The sequence below is a fragment of the Diachasmimorpha longicaudata genome, chromosome 1 (assembly GCF_034640455.1).
Source record: "Diachasmimorpha longicaudata isolate KC_UGA_2023 chromosome 1, iyDiaLong2, whole genome shotgun sequence".
NCBI classification, from domain to species: domain Eukaryota; kingdom Metazoa; phylum Arthropoda; class Insecta; order Hymenoptera; family Braconidae; genus Diachasmimorpha; species Diachasmimorpha longicaudata.
The window spans coordinates 14000277-14017482 of NC_087225.1; the positions used below are offsets into that span (position 1 = coordinate 14000277).

The 17206-nt window shown below is 39.7% G+C and overlaps 1 protein-coding gene across 1 annotated transcript in view; it reads right to left on the reverse strand.

Annotated features, from left to right (window-relative positions):
- Positions 1-17206, reverse strand: part of LOC135164118 (RING finger protein 17-like) — a 93477-nt gene that overhangs the window by 35137 nt on the left and 41134 nt on the right. The window lies entirely within an intron of this gene.

Sequence of the window (17206 nt, forward strand, 5' to 3'; positions counted from 1 at the left end):
TGAGGCCATATGCACTAAAAAAATTCCACGAAGGATCCGAAGAATATTCCAAATCGTCGAACGAAAAATAAATTATTTATTAAAAAATTAACTTCAATTCGTTCCACGCTCACCTGTAACCCCTGATATTCTTCAGGATATCTAATTATTTCTTTCAGTGTAAATCAAAATCTAATGGCTCATCAAATTAACAAAATAAATCTTCATCCCCGTGGAAAATAAAAAGTCCCATAAAACCTCCCCATAAACCCCTAGCATTTCGATAACTTTTTTTATATCCTCATTTATCGAAGTCTCAGGTGGTACAGGAGATATCTCAACATAGAAGTTTCAACGAGCCCTCGAATCACCTTTATATATACGTAATGTTCCCAAAGCCAACTCCCGTCATTTATCCAAAATGCCCATAAACCGTCCCCTCCTCTTCATCCGCCCTCTGCATCGCCCGCTCACCGCACCGTCCCCCACAAAAACCCCTTTAGAAAAGTGTCACCAGAGCAAAAATAAAAACCAAACAATTTTTATTCTCCTCCGCCCCCTCCCCGCCCCATCGAGATAAAGAACGTACGTACGTGCCACTCGATGGAATCCATCAGGAAGAAGGTAATCAGTCCAATCGCCACCGGGAAAAGGCACCAGAAATTCCCCTCCTGCGCTGCATGTGCTTCAACCACTTTTCTAAATCCAATCTCCTCAACTATTGCAGTTTTTCCACCCTCCCCCCTTTACGCCCCATCAGCACAGGTGGACCAGTCGAGAAATGACGTTGGCCAAAACCCCACCTTTTCAATTTCTCTCTCTTCACTTTTGCAGCCCCAGAAAAATGTATATATTTCTCCCGATAAAGTTGGAATTCTCACATTTAAGTCACACCGTCTGACTTGTCAAGTACCTGTACTACTTCTCACTTTGTATGAGAAAAAAATGGTGTGAATCGCGCATCAGTGCTGACTTGAAAAGAAATATTGCACCCTGCGATATTATCGATAACTTTTTCTCTCCGATTTTGTTATGAAAAAAAAATGTGATGATATGGAGGAGAGGGAGAGAGAGAGAGAGAGGGAAAAGGTGATATAACTTTATCGTTTAATCGCAATGGCGACGAGTACTGTCACTGGAGCCCAGTCCACACGTCAAACGAGGTTGGAAATCGTCAAATATTTCCTTTTTTAAGCAGTAGTTTATTAAAAATAGAAAAACCGAAATGGATTGCTTCAGAGTTACACATACACGGTCCAAGATTTGCTCATTAACATAGTAATAATTACGAGTTGATATAGCAGTCAGTGATGGACAAATTATTATGGCCGAAGAAAAAAAAAATTGTGTTTTCTTAAATTTCGCAGAGAGATAAAAACTTCGCCGACTTTTCTCTCCCTATATCGCATTTCGTACCCCTCTCCAGGGAATTCTCAGCCGAATAAATTTTTATGTCCACCCTCTTCTCAAAATAATGAAAAATATTCTTCAAAACGGACTGCAAGCGCAACAAAAGGTGATATAACTTTATCGTTTAATCGCACCGACAACGAATGTCACTGGAGCCTGGTCCAGACGTCAAATGGGGTTGGATAGTGGTGCAGTCGGGGCGGGTGGACCGAAGGGGGGTGGGGGGGGGGCTCTGGTATGAGGTTTAAAACCCTGTGGAAATAAAGCCAAGTGACAAAGAAGGATATACGACAGGCTCATATTACGGCCCGACGCGTTTAATTACCCCGTCCTTTAAGGGTCCTCCCCCCCCCCTTTCTCCTTGCAACACACCGAATTGAGCCGTAAAACCCCGGTACCGGTGCTGCACTGTGCCCCGTTTACGAGCACTGCAAAGTTTTGGCTCTGCCATTCCCCCGATCCCTCTTCTCTCTCCAGCCATCACCATCACAAAACCGGGCTCAGACCCTCTCTCGTCACTGGTTATGCTTCCTCGTCAGGTTCGCTCTTGGCTCACAGGGGTTACTTATGAACCCGGTCTGGCAGGGGAGGAGGAGAATAGCGGATGAATGAGGGGGCTGCGGTGCTGTTTTATCGGTTCCCGGGTATATAGAGTGAGAAAGTAATCTTCTTTAGTTGAGGTGAAAACCGGTAGACGCCGACGCTGCGCCGAGATCGGCATGGCAATGAGAGAGGGGGAGGGGAGAATGTTCAATGGAGCATATGAAATTGAAGAGGGCCGCGATTGAGGTCACACGAGGGGAGGGAATTTTTGTCTTTTGGAGAGATCAATGATGAGGATTTTTTACGGAGATGAGCAGAGTTAATTGGCAGGTGGGGATAAATGTTGAGGGAAAATTATTTGAGAATGCGAGGGATTTTATCAATTTCGATGGGATAGTATTGAAATTTTACTTATGTTGATGTATCAATCGATTTCCTTGAATAGTCAATGAAATTGGAGTTAGGAGGGTCATATAATAATGAAAATTTGTGAGAGCCGAGTCAATTCAGAAAAATAATTTCATGCACGCGATGTGAAAACGTTATTTTCTCCCAGGGTCATGAAGAAATTTTTTTGTCGGTGAAAAATCGACCAGAAGCCTCCCAATATTTAATTAAAATCTCAAAATACTTGCACTCCTTCTGTTAAACTCAAGCCACCAGACGGGCACGCATCGCCCCAGACAATCGTTAATCAATGGGCTTGAATAAGCGCCGGAAAATCCAGTAGACGTTGATTGACAGGGCAGTGCGGTCTGGCAGGAGCTCCAGGCTTCCACAAAAAAAAAGTTGAAAACAAAGGAAAATTAACAGAGAAAAAGATGGAAATAAAAATCAGTATCAGCACAGTAGACATTTTGACTACTTTCCCGCTTTCAAAAGTTTCGCACTTTGTTTACGCGAACGAAAATAATCGTTCAAAACGATTTATACGGAAAAAATGGCTTGAAAAAGGTTAAACACGAAATATAAAATGAAAAAAAAAAATCTCTGCAATCACGCGCCGATGAGTCTGATCGAGTGTGTATCGGATTTGGGGATGCTCCGCCCCACTGGTTTTTACGTTTATTTATCCGTTAAAAAAAAACAACAATTTCCACTCACTTCCGCCCCTCCTTCGTACCCTCTTTTTATTTCCACCCGCGGTACTCGAGAATTGCCCGCTTTTTGCCTTCAACCCAGGTTTTATTTTATAAACAAGTGCAGTGGACACAGGGTAGACGAGTTGAAATAATTCATTCTGCTGCGAGCACAATTAAAACATTTTATGTATCATTCGATTGTGCTGGGGCACTCGGTTTTTTGTAATTTATTTTTCATTCATTGTATCGTTGGTTTTTTTTTGTAGTCAGGAATATTTGTTTTGAATAATCATCCCGCGGGCGTGTGTCGGTAACTGCCAACGACGGTCCTTTGCAAATTTTGGGATTAACCTCCCGGCTAATTTGAGAATATTGTTTTTCCGGGTTTCAATTGGGGGCCTCACGTGAGAGTTTTATCTGGATTTGTATGAATGGAAATTTAACCGTGAATGTGTGGAAAATTGTAGTCACATTTTGTTTTTTTTCAGTGCCGCAGAGATTCAATGAATTATGAATATAATTCTGGAATTGATGATATTTAAGGGGATGAAAAAATTATTTTTTTATCATATTCCCAGCAAAATTAAATGAATTATTCATTCATGGACGTCATAATTTTAAAAAATGCGATATCATTATGTTCGTTCGAGTTTCTATTTCTCGACAAGTTTTGCTCCCAACGCAGAAAATTTCTATAATTTTCTCTATTCAGTTCGCAGTATTAATCCGCCGTCGTCTAACCCAATTTAATGCGACAATTGTGTATTCCATTAACGCAGTGATTTCAATTTTTTAATGCGAAAACTCATCACGAATAGAAATTGCGTAAGAGTTTTTCTACTTTTAATAAAATTCAATTGCCCCTCACGCTTCATTATTTCAGAGTGAAATTTAATGTCTGGATAATCTCGACCAATCTCACCGCGATAAGCCACTTTATTAGAAATTTGAGGCCGGGAATCGGCAAATAATTATTCAACCAGTCCAAGTACGTTTTTGAGGACGGTATTTGCGGATAGATTTCACTCGTGAGAGTTCACTCGCAAAGCTCGTAAAGATGCGCTGTGTAATTTTTTGGGGACACACTCATCCTTCCGGACGGCTCAATAAACCAGCCTGACTGACCTGTAAGTGGGCATACGTTTTTTTTTTTATTAAACTCAACGACGTGTTCGACTTTCACGGATTAATGTGACGACGTTTTTTTGCAAGAATATGCTTCCATGTGTATGTTATCCACTGGATATATTTGGAATGTATTTGCGGATATAGGCCGAAGGAGACCATCAGGTTGAGCCAAATGCGAACTTGGGATTTAATATTTTGGGAGCGATAGCGATCGCATTGGACTAATGTCAAGTTTTTTTTTCTTTTAAATTTATGCGCTGATCAATTTTTCTGAATCATTTATATTTATCTGACGTCAATGAGAATAATGTTTTCAAGTCCCAACATTGTTTTATGAAAGGACCACTCTGACAATAAAAATACCCTTGTCAACGAATCATTTTCTCCGGAGAAGAATTTTCATTTATTAATAATTTATTGATTGAATTTATTTGGGAAATTAACCTTTCATTGATTTACGAAATTTTAAATTTACATTTTTCTTCAGAGAATCGTCTGAGATGGGAATAGTCTTTGCATGGAATTACATACTAGAAACCTGTAATGGCAGAAAATATGGGAGACTTCGATGCTAAATCGGAAGTGAAATCCTCTCATGGAAAATACAAAATCATTGAAAAATGCGGAATAACAGCTGTGTCCACAGCACATTTTCAAAGTCGTGGTGACCTCCGGTTCACTGGCCTTGGAGTACCCCTTGGAGGATGAGCAACGACCTTGTCGAGATGGGGAGGGGTGAAGAGGGGGGAGTGAGAGGCCCCCAGTAGGCTTGAGTAGGTGAAAGCCTGTTGAACGAACAACTGTACACACTCTTGTCGCCTCAATTTCCCGAATAATACTTTAATCCGGCACACACCAATGCCGCCCGTACCTTCCGGTTCGTTAATTTGAGGGGAATTAATTAAACTGAAGAAAAACACCGTATGCCAACAGATCCATTTAAATGTTAACTAATCCTCCGATTATCTATTCCAATTATAGATTCACTGCTATTATAAAAAAAAATTCTCTGCAGATCCAGATTTATTCTAAAATCTGAAAATGGAAATTCGTAAATTTTTATTTTTCTTTTGTTTGAGCAATGGATTATTCCCCCTCCCAAACGCTTCATTTTTTTTTCTCTTAGTGCATGTAAACATAAAGGACAATATTTATGTCAATGACAATAGAAAAAAAATCAAGTCGAACGGTAGAAAAATCGTGCACCTATCGCGTTTCGAAAACAAACAGGGATTTCATCGAAAAAAATTGTATATTTACTCAACGGCCACTGATAGCGTATGGATGGTATCGTAGCGCATGAAACCCATGGGATAAAGAGTGATGAGACAGAGATGGGTGTACGCATCGATGACAAGAGCATGACACTTGTCTGGTCGAGTGTTTCCCTTCCAGCGTCCTCGGATTATCCACCGTTTTAAACTCCACCATGACTGACCGTGTGTTCACCCTCTTCCCCTCCATCAATTCCCTCCCAACGTCACCCCTCATCACCCGAAGGTTTCAAACAGCCCTCGCGATAATAATAGGTAGATAATTTTTTTTTCTCACTACCCCTTTCAAATGGTAAATAAGCGTAAACTCAACAAAACGAAAATACTGGAGGTGAAAAAAAAAAGTTGTAAAGTTATAAACAGATGATAGTTTTTTATCGTTTAGGTGAGGGCTGTGAGATCCAATGGTACGTAACATTTACACGTGATTTAATATTTATACCGTGAAAAAAATATTTCAAACGTGAGTTTATACACGGAGAGGAATGGATGATAAAAAATTTTCTAGAAATGAGCAGTGGAGGAAAATGCCGGCTAATTTTTTCATGCAAAAAATTCCAGACTTATTGCGTCTTCACAATAAAAAAAAATCTTGAATGCGAATAAGCATTTTTTATCAAGTGTCTTAGGCCAGTCAAGGGAAGGGACATTCGATACCGTAGCAAAGGGATAAACAGAAAGAAGTTGACATATTTCTGGGTTGAGTTTTTGAGCAATATATTTGAATCTAAGAGAGAGTAGAATTTTTCAGTGCTGAGCACCATTTAAAATCCAAAAAATCTGAGTCTCTCGTTAAGGAAAAAATTTTACAATCCCCCAGTGCCTCACCAATCAATCACCTCCGGCATCTCCCACAATCCTCCCTCCTCTGTCCACTACCCCTCAGAGATGCCACTCCAAAATCCCCCAGAAACGCCAGAATAGTTCGTCGACAAGCTCCCGTTGCAGTACCCATTTCCCTGAAACACAGCATCCGTTCGTTCCTCCTCCGCACAAGGTACGATTCCGGTGAATATACGTAGAGTCGATAATGTCTATAGACAAGTGCCAACAGAAGGATCGGAACGCGCGAAATCACAGAAACACGTGTTTACCGGTGAAACCATGGGGCGAGGGGGGTTTAGATGCATTGCGATAGACGAAGAGAAAGGAAAGCGTTTGAATGCGATTAAGCCAGTGGAGCATCGTTGGATACTGTTTGGGTTATAGTACCCTCACTACCCTCGCACTGGGGGCGGACGGCTTTTCCCAAAACACACGTATATACTGGGAGCGTCAGCCAGCACAAACCCAAAAGCGTTTTCGCATCTCTCTAACGCTTTGGCTATTAATTAACCGATGCTTCGCCAACTAGCGGTTTTGTATCATCGGGAAGAGTAACACAGAGGTGCATCAGGAGAACGAATGCATGAGGGGGAGGGACATGCGATGAGGTGCAGGGGAATCCCTCTCAATGCCAGTAGAAATGCAAGCGGGGTATTATTTCGTTACATTGCACACGTACTAACCCAACTAGCAAAGGATCGTTTTATCACAAACTTCCGGACCGATGAATACGTCTGTAACCGAGGCAATGGAAACTGTAGTGCGTTTGAACGGTACACCAGTAGCTGCCTATGTTTAGCCATCTGTACACGGGGAATAATGCGCATATGTGTTGCCTTGATGTTAGGGAGGAGGGGTGTCTTTGAGATGTTAGTGGATGATAATTTGATTTATCGTATTTTTAGTTTCTTTGGGAGGAATTCGCTGAACACGTGGTCAAGCGATCTTCGGAGCTTTCTTCGGGTTCAAAGGGAATAATCGCTGGGGATGTTGATTTTGAATTATTCAGAGGATGGGGATGAGAAAATTGTAAACACTTTCATGTTTTTTTGATAGAGGGGAAGAGTGCCGCAATATGAACAATTTTTTTACGATTATTAACCAATGATTTTCATGAGTGAATTAATCAATAATAAATTTGTGAAGGATAAATTCTCATCTCGTTTCCTTTTACCGGTTTTTGTGCTTTTTAACAATGTTTTTTTTAATGTCGACAAGTAGAAAATAAATTGTTGAGTCTACTGGAGACATCGCTGCAGGAGAGAACGAGAGAGAGAGAGAGAGAGAAATGCTATAGCCAGTGATTTTGCACTTGCCTGGAAAATCGTGTAGTTACTGTGCTCAAAAGGATTTACAGGTCCTTCGACGAGTCTCACTCGCATTTTTTTCGATCCCGGTGGTACGTGCCAGTGGACACGACCCCTCGGCTTACCATGCACACTGAACAGTTTGCACATAATACGGCTTTCTTCGAACACGTTCTATGTACACACTCTGGGTGAGGTTGAGTACGTGGGCTGGAGGTTAGAAGATGGTATTTCGTTGGAAAAGCCCAACGGATGCGTTTGCAAGGGGGAGGAGCGGAGCGAGACTGCACCCGCAATTGTGTACTAAAGGTTAACGAGTTATTTACATTCGATGGATGAGTGATTGATCGATTTTTCGATGGGGGAGATTAATTTACAATGAATGAAGCGATTATTTGTAAGATATCCTAGGAACTGTGGGGACGGTGAAGAGAAATCGGAGAGAACTAATGACTTTGTTTTTTTAAACTCTTGTTTGGGATTCTTCACATTTATGGATTCATTAAAGATTTCGGGACACTCATTATAAGTTTAAAAAAAATGTATAAATTTATGGAATCCACTGAAATCTGCAACTTCATGTTTTCCTCATAAATGTTAATTTTTTTTCTCCTAATGCATCCTTGAAGATTAAACAACTGCTTCTCATCACTCACAGAAATATTCAGTAATAATTATCCTTTTACAAAAATTCCTCCCTCACTTGGCACCCGAAATCAAAACCGTGAATTTAATAAATGATGACCTAAGCAAATTTATGAATTTTTCACCCCTCACAGACAAGTGTAATGTGCCTCATCCCCAACACGACGAATAATAGAGAATATTCTCACGTCCTCAGTGTTGAAGATTTGCGGGGGTTAGCTGTCGGTACAAGTTGAGTCCTGTGTTGGTTCGAAACACGGACAAGCACAGTGCGCCTCTGACGTACATCCAAGACTCGAAGAGCCGCCACGCAAGGCGACGTACGGTTAATTAGGGTCTCGACAGACGAACCAACTCTCGAGAAAAGCCAGCGGTGAATACACCCACCTTCACTATCCTCCTTTCACCCCCTTATCCACCATCTGTTCCAGTGAATAGGACGGGGTGAGGAGGAGAGGGCTCAACTGTATAACGTAAACGCGTCATCCAGAGTGAATGAGAACGTCGAACTTTGAAACTAACGAAGTCCATCGGGGTTTGAGGGGGTGGGAATTATCGGGTTGGGTCAGTTGTGCGTGGATGAAAATGCGTCTGGCGGGTATGGTTCCAGTTGCCTCCAGAGAGAGCCCAAGAAACTACTTAGGAAAGATTGTCCTCGGTTTCCAATCGGGCTAAGAACGAAAATTTGCATTGGTATTACCACTTTGAGCACAAACCACTGGCCCCTGTGCATTTCTACTTGTGCGGGAGAATCATTTCGAAGGAGAATGAAAAGCAAATCGGAGGAGAGTCTCGGGGGAGTGGGCGGTCAATTTTTTTTCTGCCGTGTCGAGCTTGAATATTCCTGTTCCTCGAAGTGATGCGTTTGGTGGAGATGGGGTATCTGCTAATACTGATAAAAAGATATCAGATTCTTGAACAAAAATATTTTTTCTGTCGCTGGAACTACCTTCAGCCCGTGTGGAAAACTGCCTTTTCCGTCACTAAGAAACGAAAAGGCTTTTTGTCTATTAGTAAATGAAAAATTGCATAGTTCACACCTCACTGAACGTAACATCCCTAACAGAAAGTATAGTTTGGATATACATGCGATGGGGTGATTCAGCTCGTACGATTGGTCGCCGCCGGCTTCGCCTCGGGCCACCAACTTTGCCCTCGTTACCATCCCCTCACACTTGTACCGAAATATCCTATTTTTCTCAGTGCACATGGTATAGATTTTCAAAATTATCCGGAACTTGTGCCACCATGGCGAGCTCCACCCAAACATTATCGACATTGTTAATACAACAATATCCTCGAAGTTTATAAATAAAATATACCAGATCGACAAAATGTCATCATCTCCCTGAAACAGTCATTATTTTTTCACTCCCCATGAAAATCGAATATCGCATTTCAAAATCGTCGTTTCACTTTCGCATTTTAATGGATAAACAACTGTTTTAGGTAGACTGTACAGCACTCACATATTATCAACAGAGGGGGGAGTGGGGGGGGGGGCAGAGGATAGATATGGGGGGTCAGAATCATCGCAGTAGTGGGAGTGTCAATGTGCTACGGTTATGTGCGTCGTGAGCATACATTGCAGCGTCACGAAATCGTGAGAGGTGCGCCCGTGCATCAGAGAGCTCTCTCGCGAACACACCAAATCCCATGCATATTTAATCAGCTAGAATTATGGCTCGTCATGTTGCAGTTTTGCCGTTTCGAGGGGGATTTTGAATCGCCCGAGAGAATTTCCATTAAATCCCCGATTAATTGTCGCTTATTTTTATTTTAGCGAACGTTGCGCGTTTTTTTTTTTTTCATAGGAGAGTGATGATTCCCGATTGGGGAGGATTCGGTGGTATTTTCCATTTTACAAACATAATATTTACTTTCAATAGTTTTTAGTTTTTAAATTGCTACTCTTTTACCATTTATTTTGTTGCTTTTCATTCATTCACTTGGTGTTAAGGTTGAGAGCATTTTGCGGATTTTTTAAATTGGTTTTTATCCAGGCCACTGGTAGGAATTTTTGTCTTAATTTTTCATAGCAATTATCGGAAATTTTCAATAGAGTGTGATCTTGTACTTCTTGGAATCTCTTGTCTCGTAATTTTTAATGAATATTTCTCTTTATGCAATCCACTGACCTCGTCAACGCCCGGCAAAATCCACAAGAATTCACCCCGTAATAAAGAGATCCACTTTCCCTCATAATTTTCACGATTGAATTACAAAGCATGAACTAGTTGTGATTCAAATTATTCAGTATGTTTCGAAAGAATAAAACAATTTGCCTGGACAATGAGAGCCTGTCGAACGCGTGTGAAAAAGCCGAGCAATTAACCCCGGGTAATTACTTGAGTCATAAAACTCGCGAATAAGAAAAAAATATGCCTCATAAAAACAGTCACAGGAATGTAAATATGTGAAAAGACAGTTTCTGCTTTAAATGGAGGTATGATGCCACGAAGATTTCAGACAACTAATGAATTATTCATGTCCTTCATTTTCATTGTTTAATAAATCCTGACTTTTCAACACCTCGCCCATGTGCATCACTTTTCCTTTACTTACAATTTTTTTTTAATATATATAAATAATTTATTCCGTGATTTAAATAGCTGTTCCTAATAGTCATCATTCCTTTTCGTTAATTAATTTTATTTAACGACTTTAGGTTTATTAAGAATAAATTTGAAAAATCAACGATCGCTTGTTTGATATTCCACCGACAGTCAGCTCAGCATTGGCCTAGGTTAATTTAATCGAAAGTCGGCGAATTCGTGGTGACCCGACTATTGGCCGCTTTGGTTAATTTGGTAAAAAGGGGTGGGTTAGCGCGGATAAGCCATACGTATCTTGTCCAAGTAAAACTGGCTTTAGATTATTAACGAGATGGGGTGAGTATAACGAGAGGAGCGAGTCCACCCATTTTCGAGTTACTGCTCAGCAAAATGTTGCATAAGAAACTATTTTACGATTACGATCCCCTCGTTCCGGAAATTATTCCAAAAGCCATTAATGGAGTACAGGAGATGGTTTGCCATCAGTTTCCCAAACATTTCCATCACCTTCGACTCTTGTCTTGGATCTTTCACCGGAAACAGAAAATGTGCAATATCCAATTCACAAATCGTGATCATATTTTCTCACGCATCTCTTGCATACCGGAAACTGCAATTCATTTTTCTCAGATTCATTTTCCTCATTGTATTGAATAATTATAATTTGTGTTAATTGAAGGATTGCGTGTATTTTCTTTCTTCATGTGGTTCCTATCCTCGACTTAATCACGTTGGGTAAATGTTAATGTAATAATTAATTAACGGAAATGATATCAATACGCGCGGATAGATCTGGTATGAGTATTTTTGGAGGTGCATTTCGACATTTGTCTAGTGAATGTTCACTCCCCTATTTAATATTCATTCATTTACAAAATATTTACCCCCTCTGTATCTTCAAAATTCACCTCAAACAAACACAACTCGTCCACAATTGTCCACTAGACTCAATTATAAATTTGCAACAGAGTTTTCGTCTGCTGATTTCCCGTGATTCCACAGTTCTCAATATCAAAAAGCAAAGAAACTAAAAATTGTTAAAAAAAAATTATGAATAAAAGTCGAGTGAGAGGTGATTTTACCAACGTGAAACTTTTAATTGGCATTCGCTACGTGGGCACGAGTGAGAGTGAACAAGTACAAAAATACTTATATCGAGTAGTCGAGTAAAGCATCTCATCTCTCCCAGTAGAATTGGAAAAACAAGACCAGACATAATTATTTTCGAAAGTCACACTCTAGCCCCGCGTCCACCGCTTTACAGCCATCATATCACCGACCAAATGAATAGCTCGAGTTATCTAATTATCCAACAGACTACCCGGCAAATGTAATTAATGATAATGAGGTGAGTAAAAATTGATTGCACTGAAAAAAAAATGAACTCTGCATGTACCGATTCGAGGAGCGAGAGGATACATGACTGGATTCGTGTAATTTATCCAGGAGAAATGATTGGCTTTTAAAATTTAATCCACTGTATCCTGGTGAACGGCCTGAGAGACAGGGGCACTGAGTAAAGAGCAATAATAAGGCTTCTGCCGTAGGGCCCACGAGGGTTGCAATCCGTGTAAACATATCGACGTACGTGTCGTGATGGCTTACTGTACCATTTTCCCACGAAGGTGTGCCCCAATATCTGGGCGCTCTTATTTCATGTCTTTCCTAGATAAGAATAGTTATGGTGGGAGGCGAATGAGAAACGATTGGAGGGAACACAGACACAATATCGGAACATTTCGTTTCAACCCTTCACTCCGAAATTCCTCAAAGGACTTCCCTTTTCACTTAAAAACCTTTTGTTTCGCCAGTTATGATACCAGAAGTTCCCATAATCTCCCCACAGATCCCAACTACATGTAATTGGATCACGAGGTTGTCAGGAAACCGAAACCCCAGTCCAGTCCAGTATTAATCCAGGTCTCTTACTACACCGAGTGAAATAAGATTGGGGGGGAAAAAAATAGCACGATGCACAGAGGAAAAATGAAACCACTGTAGTGGAGCTATAGTACCTGATAGAGTCAAGAGAATGAGCACGTGGTGTGCATGATGTAACGAGGCTGTTTGAGACCCTCTCTCGACAGCACTCCCTTCTCCCTTGATTTTTTTTTTTCATCCACCTTTCCCTCCTCACTGTCATTATTGTTATTATTATTATTTCATAGCTTTTTTTTCCTCTACTCCTTGTTTTTTCCTTCAGCGTTGCCCACCAGTGATCCGCGCGTTAGCACACGCTCTCATGCAGCTCCAAAGAGAACAAGGTACAGCAAACGATGCTCCGATTACGAGACACGTTCGCCCCGTCTATGGTTATATGCCTTGATGATGACGAAAAAGAAATGCCTGCCACTGGAAATTTATGTTAAACCGGCTGAAGAGAATGTGCCATGTTAAGTGATAGGCCATTCTTCTCGTGAATAATCACAAGCCACTAATAATTTTCAACTCCTTTCCTGGAATTTTAGTGATTTTTCGGTGGGATCATAAACAACCAAAAAGATGTATCCATCATTTTTGTTATTAAATTGTCCAGTTAGCAAGTAAAATTGTTCATTAATTTTTATCATTATTGAATTGAGGAGTACTCATGAAAAATGTATTTTGGAGTTTAGTTTAGTTGAATTGTTCTTTATCATTACTCGACTGTTTACTTATTTCTCGTGGGGAGGTGAGCCGAGCAGATCGGTGGGCGGACTAACCACAAATGGTTGAGGTTGTTCCGAGCTGCAGATAATCATCTGCACGCTCCATTGATGGCGATGATTGTGTATTATTCAAGGGAGTTGAAGATCAATAACGTAATTCGTATTATTAATTTTTTCGCACGTGGATTGCATCGCTGGAAATTCCAGCCGCATTTTAGGATCAAACCGGTGCTTATGGGAGTTCCGATAGCCGCAGGGTCATTGGATTTCGAATAAAATTACATCCTGCAGTGCAAAGTGCTGGTGAATTAATTAAAATAAGCGAATGAAAAATATGCTTTGAGTTTTTAAGATATTTTCAGGGTCGAACGGAGAGAAAAAAATCTATTTCTAGTGGATCGTATTCAATAATCCTTCTTCATTGGTCCTAGTAATAAATTATTAGTTCTCCTGATGTTATCCGCCCCTCACGGTCCTCCCAATTTCCGAAACACATTAGTACATTTCCCGTATTTCAACTAACGTTCTATTGATTGAATCCACTAATAACGAATTTCCAATAACTCGAAAATGATTAACAAATCACTTGAGCATCAAATCTCTTTTATTTTCCCCTCCCAAAACCTGAAACCCCATGAAATTCCATATTTTTCTCCACACGCATCAAAAACAATATTCCACCAATCAGTTTCACCGAAGCGCATCTTCACATGTAATCCCCTTTCCTCGCAAAAAAAAAATCAATACCCTCATCCCCTCCCCTCCTCCCAATAATCCCCTTAATTCCCCAATTCGCTGCATCAATCACCAAAGTGTAATTCTCCCCAGCGTTTGACTAACTTGAAAAAAAAATGACCGTTGAAAAAAAAAAATTGCCCACGGACCCACTTGCCCCCCGCCCCTCCAGAATTACGGAGTCCCCCGTCCCTCCCCCTATACATATACCGTCAATGCAATTTCATCCGTCTGCCATTCAGATTTTAATACGCTTTTCCTCGCTAAAACGTGTCGCTTGACGGTCCCCATCGGCTCAATTTCACCGAATGGTGCGCCAGTGAAAATCTCTCATCTCCTCTCCCCCTCGATCACTCCCGCCCCCCTCACTCACTCTCGCTCGCTCTCTCTCTCTCTCTGCACCCATCGTACCTTTCTCCTCATCATGTAGATGCGAGAGTTGCTACAATGGTCGTAGCACTGTATTAGCAGATACAAACCCGTTGAATCTTTCAGAAGTGAAAAAAAAAATGATACGTTTCAACGGAATCAAATACGCGGCAAATCGATAGGCAACATTAATCGATGGATTCTTATCCCCAGACATTATTTTTCATTTCTCGTTTCATCCTCCATTGGCAAAGTTTCAGCCTCAATCTACTCGCTACTGTGGCTGTGCACAGGGCTAGTGGTAAAAATGGAGCACAGATTACTCAGGAAAATGGAACTTTCCGGGAATATTCGATATTTTTGCTACGGATTTATAACATATTTTATTTGGCTTTATTTTACCACGTGTATGTTTTTACCTGTGTAGGGACAGTGGAAATGAAATCACTCTACTCCAACGATCAACCCAATTTTTTTTTTCTCGGTCTTCGGGTTTTAATCGATAATCGATTATCAATGGGAGAGAGGTAAATTTTATAGCAGTGAATATCTTTTTTAATTAAGTTCTTTTTGCTGTATCTGTCTCTGTTATTTCGATTCCAAATTCCTTTGATATACTGCAACTGTGTGTTTTATTTTTAATCAACGGAGAAACGGGGAGATTTTTTTTTTATTGAGTTTTCTAATTTTGTTTTTCACGTTTCAGAGATAACTTGGGCTGTTGTTTTTTTTTTATCTGAGCGCAACATAATTCTGTAATCTATTTTTATTTTGCTAAATTTCTTATTCAAATTGAAGTTCAAATAATATAGTTGATTGGCAATTTTTTTAAATTTTTCTTTTTTTTAATGGAATGGTATTTATCACGAAATTTCGAAAAATGTATCCCGCTATCGAATTTCATGATTACATTTCATTTCTTCGACAAAAATAATTTCCCTGGATCGAGGAAAAAAAATGTAAAATACACGGGGGACAGGCCTACTCACGTCACTCTACGCTGCTCGAAAGAGTGCAATTAAATAACGCTGCGGTCAATTAAAAGTGGAAATAAAACTCGGACGGATTATGATCGCGTGTTTTAACTGCACTCCCTCGCAATTTCCTTTTTTTTCCAGTGAATATTTCTTTTTTTTCCTGTGTATCTCGCAGTGCATTTAACGGAGCCTCGGTGAATGTGGTGCTTACTGTCCGTGTCACGTCGGCGGAAGTGGGGGGGGGGGGGATATTTTATGTGCCCCGAGAGTGGACCAATGTGGAAAAAAAAGTGACTCAAATGTACTCGAGAAAAAAAAAGTCAATTCAAGTCGATCGATATATCGATTGTGTGGAAAAAAGAAAATGAGAGAAAAGGAAAACAGGAAATTGCGAATTTGATCATCCGGTGTGCCATAATCTAGAGTCGCATCGAAGTGAATTATTTCTCACGGTGCAGGCAATTATGGGGCTGTTAAGATGATGAATAATAGTTCTAAATTTTCAAAATCGTCGATAGATAAATTTGATGATTGAACTGAGCAAATTGAGGAAGTGTATTATCTGCATCTCTTTATTACAGAACTACGACTATTTTTGGTATCCTCTTATTTTATAATTGATTATGTGCAGTTCAACTAACAATTTTGTATTTTACATTTTAAATAATCTTTTCTCTTTGTAGTTCACGATAGATAAGTAAACGTCAATCTACTGAAAAAACCAGCAAATAATTGTTATTCTGAAATGTAATTTCTAAATATTATGATTGAAATATTTTTCCGTATCCTCAGAATTTATTGTGCACTTTGTGGGATTTAAACATTCAATTATGAACAATTTAACAACTCGTGCATGAAGTAATAATTCATATTTCCTCTCTCGCGAGAATTATTTCAGTTCCTCGAACTACTAAAAATGCTTCAGTAAAAAATCGTCCACTGAGGGCTTCACCTGAAGAAGATTAATAAAATGTTCATAACCATTAGACACGACTCATTACGAATTAGAGGTCGAGGAATGGCGTAAATTATTGAGAATTGAATTGTTTTAAATGAACTAATGAACTTATTTACTACATTGTTGGAATGTAAGATTGAAATGTAATAGACCGTTTAAGTGGAATACTGATGGAAGCAACATTAAATTTAATTGAGCGGTAAAAATGGTGAAACTTTTAATTAAAAAAAAATAACTCTATTATTTTTAAAAAATGATAAATTTCAGATTAAATTTTGATAGAAATTTCTCTCCACTTTTTTTTAATTCCCTTAAAAAAATTTCACTTTTCTTTCACTTACTGTCTATGTCATTCTCTCCAGAATAAAAAATCAAATTATCATTCATCACTGGAAGGAAAGGCTATTATTTCCAGCACAGGTTCCAAATCAATTCCTCCCATAGACTAAGACATCACCGCCAAAGAAATTAAAAATTTCTCTTGTGTAAATCAAGATTATATCGAATTAATGGATCCAACTATCTCATTGAAACAGTAATTCCCCTCTTCGAGTGTATTACAGCGGTTTACCCGTCAATTAATTCATTACCATCGTCATAAAATTCCGCAGCCCACGTTTGCAAAGAAAAATTCTATAGTAAAATTTCCCACCATCAAGTCATTCCCCAATGGCCTATTCTAGATATTTCGCGGTAAAACTCGTAAAAGTAACGAGACTCTCATCGACAAGATGAGCTTCAGAGGAAACATGTGAAAATGACGTGATTACG